This window comes from Sus scrofa, chromosome X (assembly GCF_054392235.1).
Source record: "Sus scrofa isolate SSC_HxYL_T2T_F1_AM1 chromosome X, Sscrofa_HxYL_maternal_Yorkshire_Landrace_v2.0, whole genome shotgun sequence".
NCBI lineage: Eukaryota > Metazoa > Chordata > Mammalia > Artiodactyla > Suidae > Sus > Sus scrofa.
Genome location: NC_139401.1, coordinates 96,797,364 through 96,813,007, shown reverse-complemented (window position 1 = coordinate 96,813,007; position 15,644 = coordinate 96,797,364). Strand labels below are relative to the sequence as shown.

Sequence of the window (15,644 nt, the reverse complement as noted above, 5' to 3'; positions counted from 1 at the left end):
AAAACACTCTCAGTTCTAAGAACTTAGTCTTAGACAAAATGCAAACAAGTTACAGATTTATAATTTTCCAAAAAAACATAGAGGTTTGGAATCAGAGTACTTATTTTGTGGCTAGTGCCTTTTGAAATATTTCAAGCTGTCGTCAGAAAAAAACATCGGTCTGGTATTGATGTGAATAAGGCTTGAACTGAAAACAGAATGCTTTTTCTGATAGTTCTCCAGCAGAAGATTTGATTTTCAGCTGTACTGGGTTAAACAGTGTCTACCCAGAAGTCAGATTCACCCATAACTGTAGATAGTGACCTTCTTCAAAAATAAGGTCTTTGCAGATGATTCAACTTAAGATGAAGTCATAATGGGTTATTGAGGGCTCTAAAACTAGTGACTAGTGACTTCATAAGAACAGGAAAATTCGGACACAGATACCCAGGGAGAATGCAATCTGATGATAGAGGCAGAGATTGGAGTGGTGTGTATATAAGTCAAGGAAAACCAAGCGTTGCTGGCAATTACCAAAACTAGAAGAGGCAAGGAAGGCTTTCTCTCTAGTTCCTTCAGAAGGAGAATGGCCCTAGGGACACTTTGATTTTGAAATTCTAGCTTCCAGCATTGGGAAAAAATAAATTTCTTTTAAGCCATCCAGTTTGTGGTAATTTGTTACAGCAGACCTAGGAAACTAGTTCACAAGACTAACAGAATAGAAACTAAGCAAGGGAATGGGCCTGGACTTGGGATAGAATTCAGAAACTAATAATCAAGGTATAAAGAAATGTCTAGGATTAGGTGAGCAGTTTTGGGTGGAGCATAACAGCTACCAAAGACAAGAATTTTTAAAGAAAAGGAAAAGGTTGTAGGTTATGGACTGATCAGAGAAAAGTAGTTAACATTTTAGATATTAACCCCTTATCAGATAGATGATTTGTTAGGTATTTTCTCCCTTTTTGTTGGTTGACTTTTTAATGTTGCTGATGGTCTCTTTTGCTGTTCAGAGCTTTTTAGTTTGATGTAGTAACAATTATTTTTGCTTTCATTGCTTGCACTTTTGGTGTCATGGCTAAAATAATCTTTTCCAAGACCAATGTCAAAACGTTTTTTTCCCCTATGTTCTCTTCTGAGAGTTTTACAGTTTCAGGTTATTTAATCTTTAACCTATTTTGTGTTAATTTTTATAAGTGGTTGAGATGGGGGTCCAATTTCATTCTTTTCCATGTGTAAATGTAAATATGTTAGAGACTCTCATTTACTTACATCTTTGGGAGAAAATATATATTAATACTTTAATTTTTTTAGCCCTTATCATGACTTGGAATTTTTTCTAATTATTCACATAAACATACTCTAGTCAAATTTTACCCAAATCTGTGTGCACAAACACAACATGTTGGAAACTTGTTTTCACACACCCTTTAGAGGAGTTAAAATGTTTCCTTCCTTGATTCTAAGAGGCTGTGGGCCAAACTACCCTATGCCACACAAATATTTGGCATGTTAGCAAAGATATTAGCCATATTGCTTTATTTGACCAATTGTTCGTAAGCCACACAATTTTAAAAATTCTGGAATACACAGTCATCATACTCACAACATATATTATTGTGATAACTGAATGTCTTTAAATAGTGCCACCAACTGCCACAGAACAGAGAAAATCAACTTGGTCCTATATTCACTGTGGGCTATTATCTCATTTGAAAACAGGACAAAATTATTTCATCAGACGAGGTATCATAATGTGGGGTTTGAAACATGCTCACTGTGTCTATAGAGGAATTATGATCTTGCAACCATGCACATGGTTGATACGCCTAACCACTATGCAAGCTTTCATAGAAGTCTGGAATATGTAGATAATAGATAAATGAACAATTGTTGACTATTAACCTAGTATTTCAGAGATTTCCATTCTGTATCTCGACTTTCAAAATATTTTTTGTTTTAAATAATAATTTTAGACTTAGAGAACAGTTTCAAAAGGTAGTACAAAGTGTTCTTGTATATTCCTTACCCAGCTTATTTTAATGTTAATCTTATATGACCATGGTACAATTGTCAAAATTAAGAAATTAATATTGGTATAATACTCTTATCTACGTTGTAGTCTTTATTGGGATTTCCTCAGTTTTTCCACTAATGTCCTTTATGTAGGACCCAAATTGGGACCTCTGCATTTCACTTAGCTGTCATGTCTCCTTAGGCTCTTGCAACTTGGAACCGTTCCTCAGCCTTCTTTCCTATTTTTCACAACCTTGGCACTTTTCGGTAGTACTGGTCAAGTATTGTGTAGGATACCTTCAGTTTGGGTTTATCTGAGGTTTTCTCATGATTAGACTGAGGTCATGGGTTTGAGGAAAGGACATCACAGAAGTGAAGCGTCCTTGCTGGAGTTCCCATTGTGGCTCAGTGGTTAACAAATCCGACTAAGAACCATGAGGTTGTAGGTTCAATCCCTGGCCTCGCTCAGTGGGTTAAGGATCCAGCATTGCCATGAGCTGTGGTCTAGGTCACAGATGCGGCTCAGATCCTGCATTGCTGTGGCTGTGATGTAGGCCAGTGGCTACAGCTCCAATTGGATCCATAGCCTGGGAACCTCCATATGCTTCAGGTGTGGCCCTAAAAAGACTAAATAAATAAATAAATAAAAGTACTCTGGATAAACCAGCAAGGTTTTTTTTAAAAAAAGTGTCCTTGCTCATTATATCATGTCAGGGATACATGATATGACCATGACTGATCACTGGTGATGTTAATTTACAACACTGGTTTGAGTGATGTCTCTCAGTTTTCTTCATTGTAAAGTTACTATTTTCCCCTTTCATATTCTATTCATCAGAAGTGACTAACATTGGTTTTGAAGAGGGATAATACTATTCTTGAGCATTTATCTAGAGAACCTAGAAGGCATCTTGGGATAAACTATTTGTTCAGTGATGCCATCTTGTGATTCACTAACTACACAGAAATTGATTTGTGATCTTCGCTCAAAGTCATGTTGTCACAAACAGACTGTTTCCCAAATGAGAGGTTCATTCAGGACCAGCAAATTCAATTTCTAGGATGTGACTTTCTTCCATCACAATGTACGTTTTATGAAAAATTAATTTAGAATACCATTTTTGAAAATACACATAGAGAATGCTAATAAAGGAGTTTGGTTTTGAATGTTAAATAATCTTACATTTCCCACTGATCTTAGTGAATATTATATAGGAAAAACCTTGAACTATAAATGTAGATTTGGGGGCTCTGATTTTCCTACAATCAAATACCAATAATATCATACAAGAGCTACTAACTGCTCTGGATTAATAATACTCCCTTAAATAAGAGTTTGCATGCAGAGAATGACATTTTAATTCACACACATCACAGAGAAAGAAGAAAAATCTCCTATCATAAGAAGTTTCTGCTTAAATCTTTTGCATACATTCATAGGTGCTCTCACATTTGAGTAACAGAAGATATATAGTAACAATGTTTTGTAGCCATTCCTAACTCTAGGCCCAACCCCACTGACATTTCACATCAAGTCACCTATATTTTTACCTCAGGCAACCTTTTGCCTTGTAACCAAGCTTATTCAACTTATTTAAGTTTAGTTATTAATAGATGCAGTTCATGTAATATGATTTTAGGGGCAACAGAAAGCCAGCTTCTCAAAAAAATACCCCTCCACTACAGTTTATAACCTACTACAAAGTATAAAACTCATTATTATGGCCTCAATTTTATTAAAGTAATGAAACTCTGATTATTCAATTATCAGCTGAGAAAAAAGACACTGATTTATCATTCATCATTAACGCATGAGTTAGATGATCAGATTAGGTAACTATAAGAATGGCAATAAACATTTAAATATCGATGGAGGAAGGAAAGGGCTAGAATCTCAGGAGTTCCAGGAGAGATTGCTTCTCAGCCATAATGAAGGTAGCAGTTGCCTAAACGGGAGAGCAAAGGAGTTCCCATTGTGGCTTAGTGGTAAGGAACCCAACTAGTATCCATGAGGATGTGGGTTCCAATCCCTGGCCTTGTTCAGGGCATTAAGGATCCAGCATTGCTGCAAGTCACAGACATGGCTCAGATCCTTGTTGCTGTGGCTGTGGTGTAGGCTGGCAGCTGCAGCTCCAATTCAACCCCTAGCCTGGGAACTTCCATGTGCTGTAGGTACGGCTTTAAAAAGTAAAATAAATAAATAAATGAACATAAAATAAAATGGGAGCAAGATAAAGGTGACTGAGAAGTGATTCTCAAAGTGTGAAGGGAGTAAAAACAGAGGGCAAAGTGGAGGGGTGAAGAGACAAAATGTGCCAAGTCACAACTTTACTGGAAGAATTCAGTGTTTAAGATGTAGACACCTGCAACAATTAAAGAATGAAACCAAATGAAAAGACTAGGTAACAGCAGGAATTCTTGGGTCCCAAATACAGTCTAAATACAGATGAGAGTGTTGAAGAGAATAAATATATGTTATCATATGAAGTCTTAAATAAGGTCCTAAGAAACTTCCCTAATTAATGATCTTACAAGTAACTGTTTTCTAGGGTTGTACTCCAAAATATATTACTTAGGACAAACTTGTAGTCTTTTCCCAGAGCCATTTAAAATTATCCATGAAAGAACATAAATTACTCAATGTGTTGATTTCAATTTGGCAAGGATTTCTGTTCTTATTAATTAATTTAGATAACCAAATAAGCAGCATTATTTAGTCTGCTTTCCCCAGGAAAACAGAGTTTATTACTGTGCTATTGCTCTTCAATGGCTCCAAGCTGAATGCTAGCATTGGGAATCTGTTCTATGAACAGTTTGTGACCTATGCCTGAATTTAGGACACTAGTTATATTTAAAACATTGTTAAAAGGTATATGTGTCTGCTTTAAAAAAAAAAACACTGCAGGAAAAATCTTTACATATGTAACAAAGTAAATGAAGAGAGGACCATAAAATAACTCTCTGGTTTACAAATGGACTTGTACTAGTTTTCATTAAATGCCAAACTCCTCAATTTATTTTTGGAAATTCAAATTACCACATTTCAAATTACTTCCAATTTGGGGGAATATATTAAAAGTAATAAAGCAAGGTGAACTTGTACATTAGGGAATCAAGAATCAAACTACAGATTACCCAGTGATTGCAGAAGATTCCTCCTGGTCACTTGAAACTTAGACTTACTGACTTCTAGTGGACCAACCAGTCCACCATACTTCCTTTTGGCCCACAGCATCTCAAGATTTCCACTTTTGTTTGATACGCCTGTTCCCTGCTTTGGGCCTATTCAGATGGAGATAAATAGTTATTCCAGTTATTTATTATGATTTTTGTTAGGAAATATAGGAGATAGATGTAGATGTGGAAGGAAGAGTAGAGAGAGGGATGGTAGTAGAGCACAAAACAGGTGATGCCCTCAGGTAGGGCCCAATTTTCTCAAATCCTTTATAAGTACAGAACCTCACTGACAATGATAAGTAAGATATGCAGGTAAATTAATTACATATAGACAATTACAATGGAAAAATAAATTAAGGCAATAAAGTCTAGTTCTGAAGCACATAATCATATCAAGGATTTAGTCACTCCATCAATAAACTTGGGTGAGAAATAAAAGTTCTTGAAGGAGTATATTTCTTTCATTTTTGTGTCTCTAGTGCCTAGCACAATGGCTGGTATGTAAGACCCTTTTAATAAACACTAGCTCTGTGAGTATGAATAGAGTAACTGGGAAGGCTTCCTGAAAGAGTTAGAATATCAACTGGACCATGAAGATAGCATAACATTTGAACAGATTCTGATGGGCAGGGTGAACCCAGTAAGTGACACACCATGAACAAAGGCTATGAAGTAATGCCATTAAGAAGGCACAACCACAGAAGAAGAAAAGAAAAGGAAAAAGTGGGAGTGGCTGGAAAGAGAATAAAGATGAAAAGGAGAGAATATGGGGGTGCACCTATTTTTGTCACACCAGAAATTTCAGCATAATTTTTTAAAAAAGAAAATCTTATTTAAAAGAAGGCAGAAATGATCAATGAGAAATTAGCCATTAGTAGTATAGTACTTTATGACTGGATTTTGTTAGTTAATGGTCTAATGTAAAGCTCAGGGTGGTTAAGGCACTGAAAAACTAGCACTGAATTGTAGTAATGATCAATTTCTTGGGGATTACACATTTTAAACCATAACAAATGATTTAAAATAGCAATTGTGACAGCTGTGTTGGAAAAAATCCATCATTCTGCAGCACTTAATTACCATGTTTTTTCCCCAGAAAGAATACAAGACAGTCCTTGATGGCCTTGTAATTTTGATTAGGCTAAAAACTTTATTTTTAATCATGCAGTTAAGGAAATTGTTGTGGAAAGACTGCCGACTATTCGGCAGTTCCTACATGGTCCTTCTAGTTATTTGCTTTGCCTTCTGTTGGCAAATTTAAACCACATAATCCCCAGGGCATTCTTCTTTTCATTTCAATTGGTTTTGTGGTGGCAGAAGGCCACAAGGCACTCACTACACTCATGTCCATTTGGTAACTTTGTTTTTCATTCACACAGGTTTGTCCTCTAGTCATTTGTTTGAGTGCCAGTTTTCTCCCAGCAAACAAACCGAGTGATGCTTCAAGGCCAACAAGAGTGTAACCCTAAACAGCAGCAGCCAAGTACTCCATGCTGTGCTGTGGAGGGATAAGACAATGTGGCTAACAAGATGATTTTTTTTGTCAGCATCGTGTCTATGCAGAAAAACAATGACATGGGGCTAGAAAGAACTTTCATAGATTAGCAAGTCCATATTCCTGCCTCTGAGCAGGAACTTTCCTTAACCAATATTTGAAATGAGAAATAATGGTGATTTGGTTCTTATTTGAAAATCTTCATTTATTTTTCTTTTTGGTCTTCACCACCAACAAGCTCCACAACCCTAAAGGGACAGATGAATTTGGAGCAGTCAAGATTTAGAGGTTTGGCCAAGATTGGAGAGGATCTAGTCCAGACTGGTAGTAGTGGTAAGTAGGTAGTATTGGGGGACATATAAGGGAACATGTCAATCACCCTACACCTCAGCACTTAGCCACTAGGAAGATTTATTTATCGTAAAGATTGCCAAAGGAAGAGATGCAGCCTGTTTGGGGAGCTCCTTAAAGGAATTACATAGACTTTACCTGAAGATTTGCTTTAAAATGTTGTAAGGAACTCATAGATAGATACGTAGATGTTTGATAAATGCTATTTGATGATTGACAAATTATTACGACTCACAAGCGTAATTCCACAAAGCCTAGTACAGTGCTAAGCCACAAAACTTGTATTCATTTAATTTGAGGGGGCCATAGTCATTTAACTGACAAGGGGCACTAAAGAGATTCTCTGATTTGATATTTGCATGAGAACCCCATCATCACAAAAGTCTTGATACAACCAAACACATCAAAGTTGGAAAACATTTTTTGGGCATGACTTTCTCCTTTTGGAAAGAATTCAGAATAAGTAGAAGATATTTATGGCTTTGAGCAGATGGAGGCTTGGGTTGAATAAATACTATTTTAACCCTGATGCTTTAGGACTGAAGGCTTATACAATCAAGTTGCTACAACTTTCAGAACTTGCAATGCAGAAGGAAAGAGGAGCTACACTTCCTTCAAGAATAGTAACAAAGAGATTGCTGATGGACTTTATATTGTTTATGGCACAGTTGCCACTTTTAGGTCCCCATGAAGAAGTATCATATCCTTATAAACATATCATGAGATTTAACTTGCATTCATGTTGTTTCAGCAACATAATTGAAACACATTATAAGTTGGGACTTTACATTCCTGAGGCTTCATAAATTCCTTTTACCTAATTCGTCTATTTATCTACCCATCTCCACTATTAGACTGGCAGCTCTCTAAAGGCAAATTTCCTTTCTATATATCTTTAGCACAAAGCCTGGCATGTCACCATCACTCAGCAAATATGTGCTGAACTAAACCAAGTCAGTCTCCATATGGAGCTCTAAATAGGTGAGGATATGCATGGGCAAAGGTATGTATGTATTATGTGTGTGTGTAATGGTGGGGGGTGCAAAGATAATGTTTATGCCAAGTTATATGGGAGAAGATTTGAAGGAGGCCCAGGGTCCAATGTGACCCATGATACACTGGGGTTTTCTAAAAAAGACTGAAATGCTGCACTGCAGCAGGGTCCTCTAGGAACTCAAAGATCATTATTTGTCCATAGGTGAATTTCAGTTTTTGATCCCACAAATTTTTTTTTTGTGGTTCCACTGTGAAGCCACTCAACGTTCCTCACAATTCTCTTCAGTCAGAGATCCACAAAGGAGGAGATATGTGCTGGTTGAGATCAGAGGGCAGGATCCTAAATAAGTAATAGAAGTGCCAAGGCTCTTGCCAAATTGGTACATGTTTTGTTTATCAGGAGAAATGACCTAACTCTTATCCATGCTTCCCCTAACTCATGGATACTACTTCCAAAGTTTCTTCAATAAAGATCTGCTGTTTATGCCTCTTGTGGTTATATCTACTACAAGTACATGAGATGGTGAAAACTCCAAGTTCCTCACCTCTTTTTTTTTCTTAGCAAACCCCCAAATTACCCAAACCCTGGCTAAATGGAGACAAAGAATATGTACTGAAACAGAAATTTTGTAGTTAAAAAGCTACTAACCACCAGCATAATCCAACAGAATAATGTTTTTCCTCATCCAGAAATATGGGACACTCATGGTCATGCTTGTTAGAACTGTGAAAGTAGTCGGAAGAGGGCCTTTGTGGTTTCAGTGGCTATGTAGCTTAGAAACTGCTCTGCAATTTGAGGCAGTTACGTGTGCTTATACAGCAGCTTCAACTGAGTTTTACTACCCTTGTTATTACTCATGCAGGGAAAAATAGGTCAAAATATGTAGTAACATCATTTGCAAATGGAATAGCTCTCTACTGTACTACAACATTCAAAGAGTAAATTGCACAAAATGGACAATAAAGTTCTATGTTCTTGGCTGAAGGATACATACAATTTTTGCTGGAAATAAATGAACAGCTACTAGTAGGCAACTAGGTGTGATCTCAATAAACTGCTATGTGAAAAGCACATCAGTGTCCATGGGGGACACAAGTACAAAGCCATTGAGTGTGCTATAAATGGGTGACATCATAAAACCTTTGATGCTGGTCACAACTCAGGTTTAAAGACACAGTCTAGAACTATGTTCATGCTGAAGAAACTGTGTAGGAACTCTGTGAGACTAGGGTCCATGCTAAGTCAAATGCTCTGAAAACACTTCCAAACATATTGTCTATAATGTATAGTGAAGTCAGGCTCAAGTGAGAGATGATGATTTAGTTCTCTATGTGTGAAACTTCCCCACAATGATATTTTCCCCCATAAGAAGGACCATATATTACAAAAATAAAGAAGGAACTCAGCTACCAGAAACCACTTTTGTATCCAGATTTTTTTCCTTTTAGATCCCATTTTCTTCCATTGTCATAGATAGTGTTCTTTCTTTCTTTAAGGCTTATCTGGGCTTGACTATGGGGTAGTTGATGAGGCATGGGCAAGGGCAAAGAATCAAATCCTCTCTAAGAAAACAGGTTCCAGCATACACCAGATAATGCTTCTTTGCAATGTCACAATGTTTTAACACAGATTGCTTTCTTTATGCTGTGCATGAATCAGTTAACACTCATGCAAAATGCATTCCATCTGCTCAGACAGATGTAATCTGCAATGTTTTCAATTCCATCAAATAGCACAACCAGTTGAAAGAAAAGCACTGAGACAGATGGGTAAGGAGAGACACAACCAAAAGAAGCTGCTTTGGCTCAAAATCTACCCAATCAAAACAGGATACTGAAATCACTCGGGTCTGTCAATACACAGAGGTAAAAACACAATACCCACAGTTTGAAGCTAAGGTCAATAAGAAGTTTTCTTAAAGGAAAAAATAAAAATCCATAAAACCTGAATTGTCTCCTTAATCTATAGCAGTAATTAGCGGTTCTCAAAGGCACCTTAGGAGCACCTGTATTTGACTGGGATGGACACTAAGACTTAGGGACATGCCAGGAAGAAGGGAAAAATGGAGAAGGAAGGAGTAGTGGGGGAAGTGAAAAGATAAGCAGGGCACAGAAAAGACTGAGAAAGGAGATGAGGAGAAAAAACTGGCTTTCACAGAAGACAGGCCAAGAAACACCAACAACCCTCAAGGTCTAATCAATACTTTAAAGCATAGATGTGAAGAAATTAAAAAAAATTCCACTAATATTACTTTGGTAATTTACCACTAACTCCTGGGCCCTGCAGTCTCAAAAAATTTGGGAGTCCTCATTCTGGCTCCTAAGACCACTTAAACCTACATCTCTTTGAACTGACCTTGAATAGATCTTTGTGGGCAATGCTCCATGCCCTAGATGTTTACTCTTTTAACACTCCACTCTGCTACCCCATTCATTAGTATCCTGCTGTGGCCTTTTCAAAGTCAAAGCCTTAGCTTACTGACATATTGGGGAGTTCTCATCTAGTGACCTCCCTTCTCACCAAGGTACTACAGGTACATTTTAACAGGCCCTGTCTGCTTTTTTGGAGGGTCTCTCTCTCTCTTTTTTTTTTAATCTAAGGAATTATGTAGGCAACAGGAATTGCAGCACATTTTAGCAACTATAGTGTTGGATTTGTCAATAACAGGTTGTTTACATCAAGTCTGCAGAAATGAAATATGAAGAGTGTGAAATCAGCTAAAAGGCTCAAAGTTAAACCTCCCAGTGAACCAATCCCTCACACTTGTGTGGCAGGGGCAGGTAGGGGGAAAGGATACTGGAATATAACCTCCCAGAGAATGCCGAGTTGAAAACTGTAACATGATAAAAGGATAACAATGCTAGTACAGAGGGAAATAAAAGTACAGGAAGATCTTAAGGCTAACCAAAAGAGGAAAGTCACTGAGGCAAGTCAATCCAGCAAGGTGATGTGGTTAAGAAACTTAGTTTTTAAGTAAGAAACTAAAACAATAAAAAGGCTAAAAAATAAGGCTGAAAACATACATTTATACCAAATATCTCGTTATTTCAATAAAATCTATGTGTGTGTGTGTGTGTGTGTGTGTGTGTGTGTGTGTGTGCTGATTTGGAGGAAAGGAAAAAGAGATCTAAAGGATCATTGGGGCATGTAGAAATCAACTCTGTCTTTTTCACAATTTTGACTTTTTTCTTTTCTCCTTCAAATAGTTTTGTCAGTTTTTCCTGCTGTATTCTCCACTACCAGCCCCTCAGATTAGCAGCACAGCCACAATTAAGCTTAAGCCCGAGACTCTCTTCCCAGTCTGCTTGCTCCTTTCACTCCTTCATAAACCTCCATATTTAAGAAGTATTTATTAAACCACACCTATATGCTAGACACCAGGCAAGACACTATAAAAATTAGTTACAGTTTATACTTCTAAAAAATTTTTAAAATAGTAATAAAGGTATACAAACTATCAAAATGCAGTACAAAGTGGCAACGTTTATAAGGGTGCAAATGAAAAATTACATGGTCCTTGAAAGCATTGGGATATGCCACAAAATCCAGACCAGCATTCCCCAAAATCAATGAGACTCTATATATTTAATTATTTTCAAATTTCTAGCATGTCTGAATTCATACAGGACAGCTACATTTTCTTAGGTCATGGGTTCTATATGGTCTCATACTGATGGCAATGCCATATACTACTGCTATAATCATAAGGTTCAGGATGGATTCATAATTAAATCTTATGGAGCAAATTGTTAATACTTAGAAGATACAAGGAAAACAACAGACATAACAGGCTATTTGAATTTTTTATTTTTAAATTTTTATTTATAGTGGAAGAAAGAAAAGAGTTCTGTGAATTCGAATGTAGGCACACGTGCTGTTTAAATATTTCAACCAGTTAAGTGTTTCTTATCCTGAAACTTACTAAATGAAAGAAATATATTTGATGAGATTTATTTTCAAGGTGGGTTTGTATAAGTCAGGGACTGTGGTCTAATTCTCAGTCGGGAATTAGGCCACTATATTTAGGTGGCCTATCTATAACCTTAGCAAATTCAGTTGACTAATCATTAGACCTTTTAAAAACCATACATCATACCTGGCTTAGGATCAGAGTATGGAGTCCAGAGAAGACATTTCACCCACACCTGACTTGGGTAAGAGAGCATCTGTAACATGTAGCTTTGGTAGTCACTTTGCCTTTTAAAAATATTAAGTATATTATGTGTCATTAATTTAGCAGAATTTCAGGAAGGCCAATCAGAATTATTTCAAAATCTAAATTGAAATAAATTAAGTATATTTATCCAGATTGCCAAATAGACAGCCTTAGAGAATCTAATGATTGGGTAAGAATGATTTTTAATTAACTCAAGACTATACCAAGGTATAGTTTTTCACTATTTTCTACTGTATACAATTCAAGAAAAATTAACTGAAAGTCTGTTTGCAAAGCATTGTGCTAGAAAGTGTGTGCTACCAAAGGACTTGAAAAAAACTGTTATTCTAAATAGATTAAATAATCTACTTATGATTGTCTATTGCATTAGTTTGCTTAATACATTTTATCCCAATCAACCAAGTACTATGAATTATTATGCTACTTGTTTACTACTATTATTTGATATGCATGGAGGTTCAAAACAGCCCTTTCCCATTTAATCAAAAATATTATTGAATTGGATAAACGTGACTGAATAAATATTTTTGAGTATATATTAAAAAGCAAATTTTCCTATGAATTATTTATATATGCAAGTTTTTTATTTCTAAATACATGAAGATTTTTGTTATCATTTTGTTGTTGCTTCCTAAATTGTATTGAATTTTGGCCAGAGAGCATGCTCTATATGATACAGATCCTTTAAGATTTTCTTTATAGCCAAAAGTATCATACCAATTTTTCAAAATGTCTATGTTCTGGGAAAGAATGTTTATTCACTAATAGCTGGTTGCAGAATTCTACTTATTTCTAAGAAATCAAGCTTGCTAATTGTATTTTCGTTAATTTTTCTTTGGTCGACTTGGTCTGTAAAATTCTGAGACAGGTGATTGGGAATGGACCAACTTCTCCTTGTAATTCTATCAGTTTAGCTTCACTTACTTTTAGAGTATATTTTAGGCGTATATGCATAGAAGTTTTGATATTTTAATATTTTTAATTTATTACATTTTAATTCATTTGTTTTATCAGTAATAAAAATATATGTAAGTGAGGAAAAATATCCATGTGCGCACATAACAAAAATTAAAACCTATCATGTAAAAAAACCATTCTTATTACTTACTCTTTGTTTTGGTTTGCTTTAAGCACCTGACTTACATTTTTTGAGAGCTATGCCACCTAGAGTATTCCCCAGGATAATCAGTGTTCCTTGGGCCAAACTCTGAAAACAAAATACTGACTGAACTGGTTTTTCCCCTGAACTGACTGACAAGTGGCTTTGTTGGTAGAATCTAAAAGAAGAAAATATTCTTCTAGTAATGTAGCCATAGTAATGTCTACAAGGCTGTAAGAACAATATCTTTTTACTAAGTAAGTATGCAACAGATATAGAGAAATAGAGCTCTATTCTTAGCCTCAGTTTTGCCTAAGAATAAACTGTATTTTAAAGCAATTTCAGTTCGAAGGCTAAAATTTAGCTTGTTTGTCTTTTAGAGGGGGAAATTTATTTTGTCCAGCAAGTAGGATGTAGTATCAATTAGTTAATGATTAAGAACTACTTTTTTTTTTTTTTGGTCTTTTTAGGGCTGCTGCTGTGGCATATGGAAATTCCCAGGCTAGGGGATGAATCAGATCTGCGGCTGCCGGCCAATAGCCTACACCACAGCCACAGCAAAGCCAGATCTGAGCCACATCTGCAACCTACACTGCAACTCAAGGCTATGCAGGATCCTTAACCCCCTGACTGAGGTCAGAGATCAAACCTGCATTCTCATGGATACAAGTCGGGTTCTTAACCTGCTGAGACACAACGGGAACGCTAAGAATTGCTTTTTTAAATACAGACTGCTCACTCTTGTGATAATTAAAAGTGAAATTCATATACGTGTGCATATGTGTGTTTCACTTAATAGGCTTGTATTTATTAAACTTCAGATGGCTTGGTACGTTTTCCACCAACTAAAATAAATGCTATTTTTCTATAAAGATCTGATTTCTTCCTCTGCTTGGCACATTGATGATTTCAGAGTATTTCCAATAACACTTATTTTATTCATTTTAATTTTAAAGGATTTAGAAACTTTCAGCTCAAATAATAGGAAGAGATTTTTCTAACAAATAGGGTGAATACATTTGCAATATTGGTCAAATATAACTCAGCAGAGGCCCATACGTGTTTTATGATTTCCCCTATGTTTACAAGGTAACAAGATGTACTGTACAACATTGCAGACTAAATATCTGTCTTTTATCTGTGTCCCACTTAGATTTTTGGAATTAAGCAGCATTGAGAACTGTAAGGTTCTTTCTACAAGGATCTGTAACTCTACACTCTTTACTTTCTGATATATAAATTAAACTCAGCATGCCCTTACATTATATATTCTAAATATGGCTACATTAATGTAGAACAACATTTTTAACCCTTTTTAAAATTTTCACTTTTTGATCTTGTCTGAGGCATGTGGAAGTTCTAAGGCCAGGGATTGAATAGGTCCCATAGCAGTGACCAGAGCTGCTGCAGTGACAGTGCTAGATCCTTAACCTGCTATGCCACAAGGGAAAAAATTCTCCATCCAAATTACAAATTTATATTGTTACACATGACTATGAATGACCATGAATAAAGGAAAGCTTAGAAGATCATCCTCTTGCAAAAGCAACTCAATTTGGTTAAACACACTGTTCTCCTATGTTAATGACCAAATTGACTCCAATGGCAGAAGCCTTTGAGAGATGCTTTGGCATAAGCTTTTCTTACATAGTTTTCAGATATGACCACACATGGTGAGAGACAACAGTTTGACAAATGTCAGAATGAGAAATAAAAGTCTCCTAGATAGAATTTTGAGATTGTTGGGATGCTTTCACCGAAAAAGTACAAAAAGTAAAGACTCCTAAAAAGACTCTACATAGGCAAGCTTGAGCATTATTATTTTTTAAAGATAAGAATACTCTTTTACAAAGAACAACAGAAATCACTGAAGTGATGGTAAGTGAATCTTTCCAGTAAAGTTTAGAGGCATTAAGGTTGTGAAGCTGAGAGAAAAGAAGGTTCAATAGTAACCTGGAAGATTGTCTTCAAAATATACAGAAGGTCATGGATCTGCTGTAAGTACAGGAAACTGATGAAAAGGAAATAGGCTTTAATTAAAGCAGGAAAGATTTTGACTAAACAGCAGCAAGAATTATTTGACAATTAAAATGATAACACATGGGAATGGGTCACTTTCTTTTCACAGAGATTTTTAAAAATTCTGTGTGTGTGTGTAACCTACTTGAAAGCTTGAAATTTGGCCAGTCTAAACAGAGTGTGTTGGTGTTGGAACAAAACTCTCTATTCCCTGATAGTAATAGTATTCAATTATACAATTGCCTTCTTACCTTTTGTGACTTCAGCATTCTTAGAACCATCCCTTGTGTTTTCATAGTGAATTTCCTTCTTACCTTTCAGGAAATGTAATCAATGT

The 15,644-nt window shown here is 36.0% G+C and overlaps 1 protein-coding gene across 19 annotated transcripts in view; it reads right to left on the bottom strand.

The window, feature by feature from the left end:
• Window positions 1–15,644, bottom strand: part of NRK (Nik related kinase) — a 128,864-nt gene that overhangs the window by 75,764 nt on the left and 37,456 nt on the right. The gene's annotated exons all lie outside the window — the stretch shown is intronic.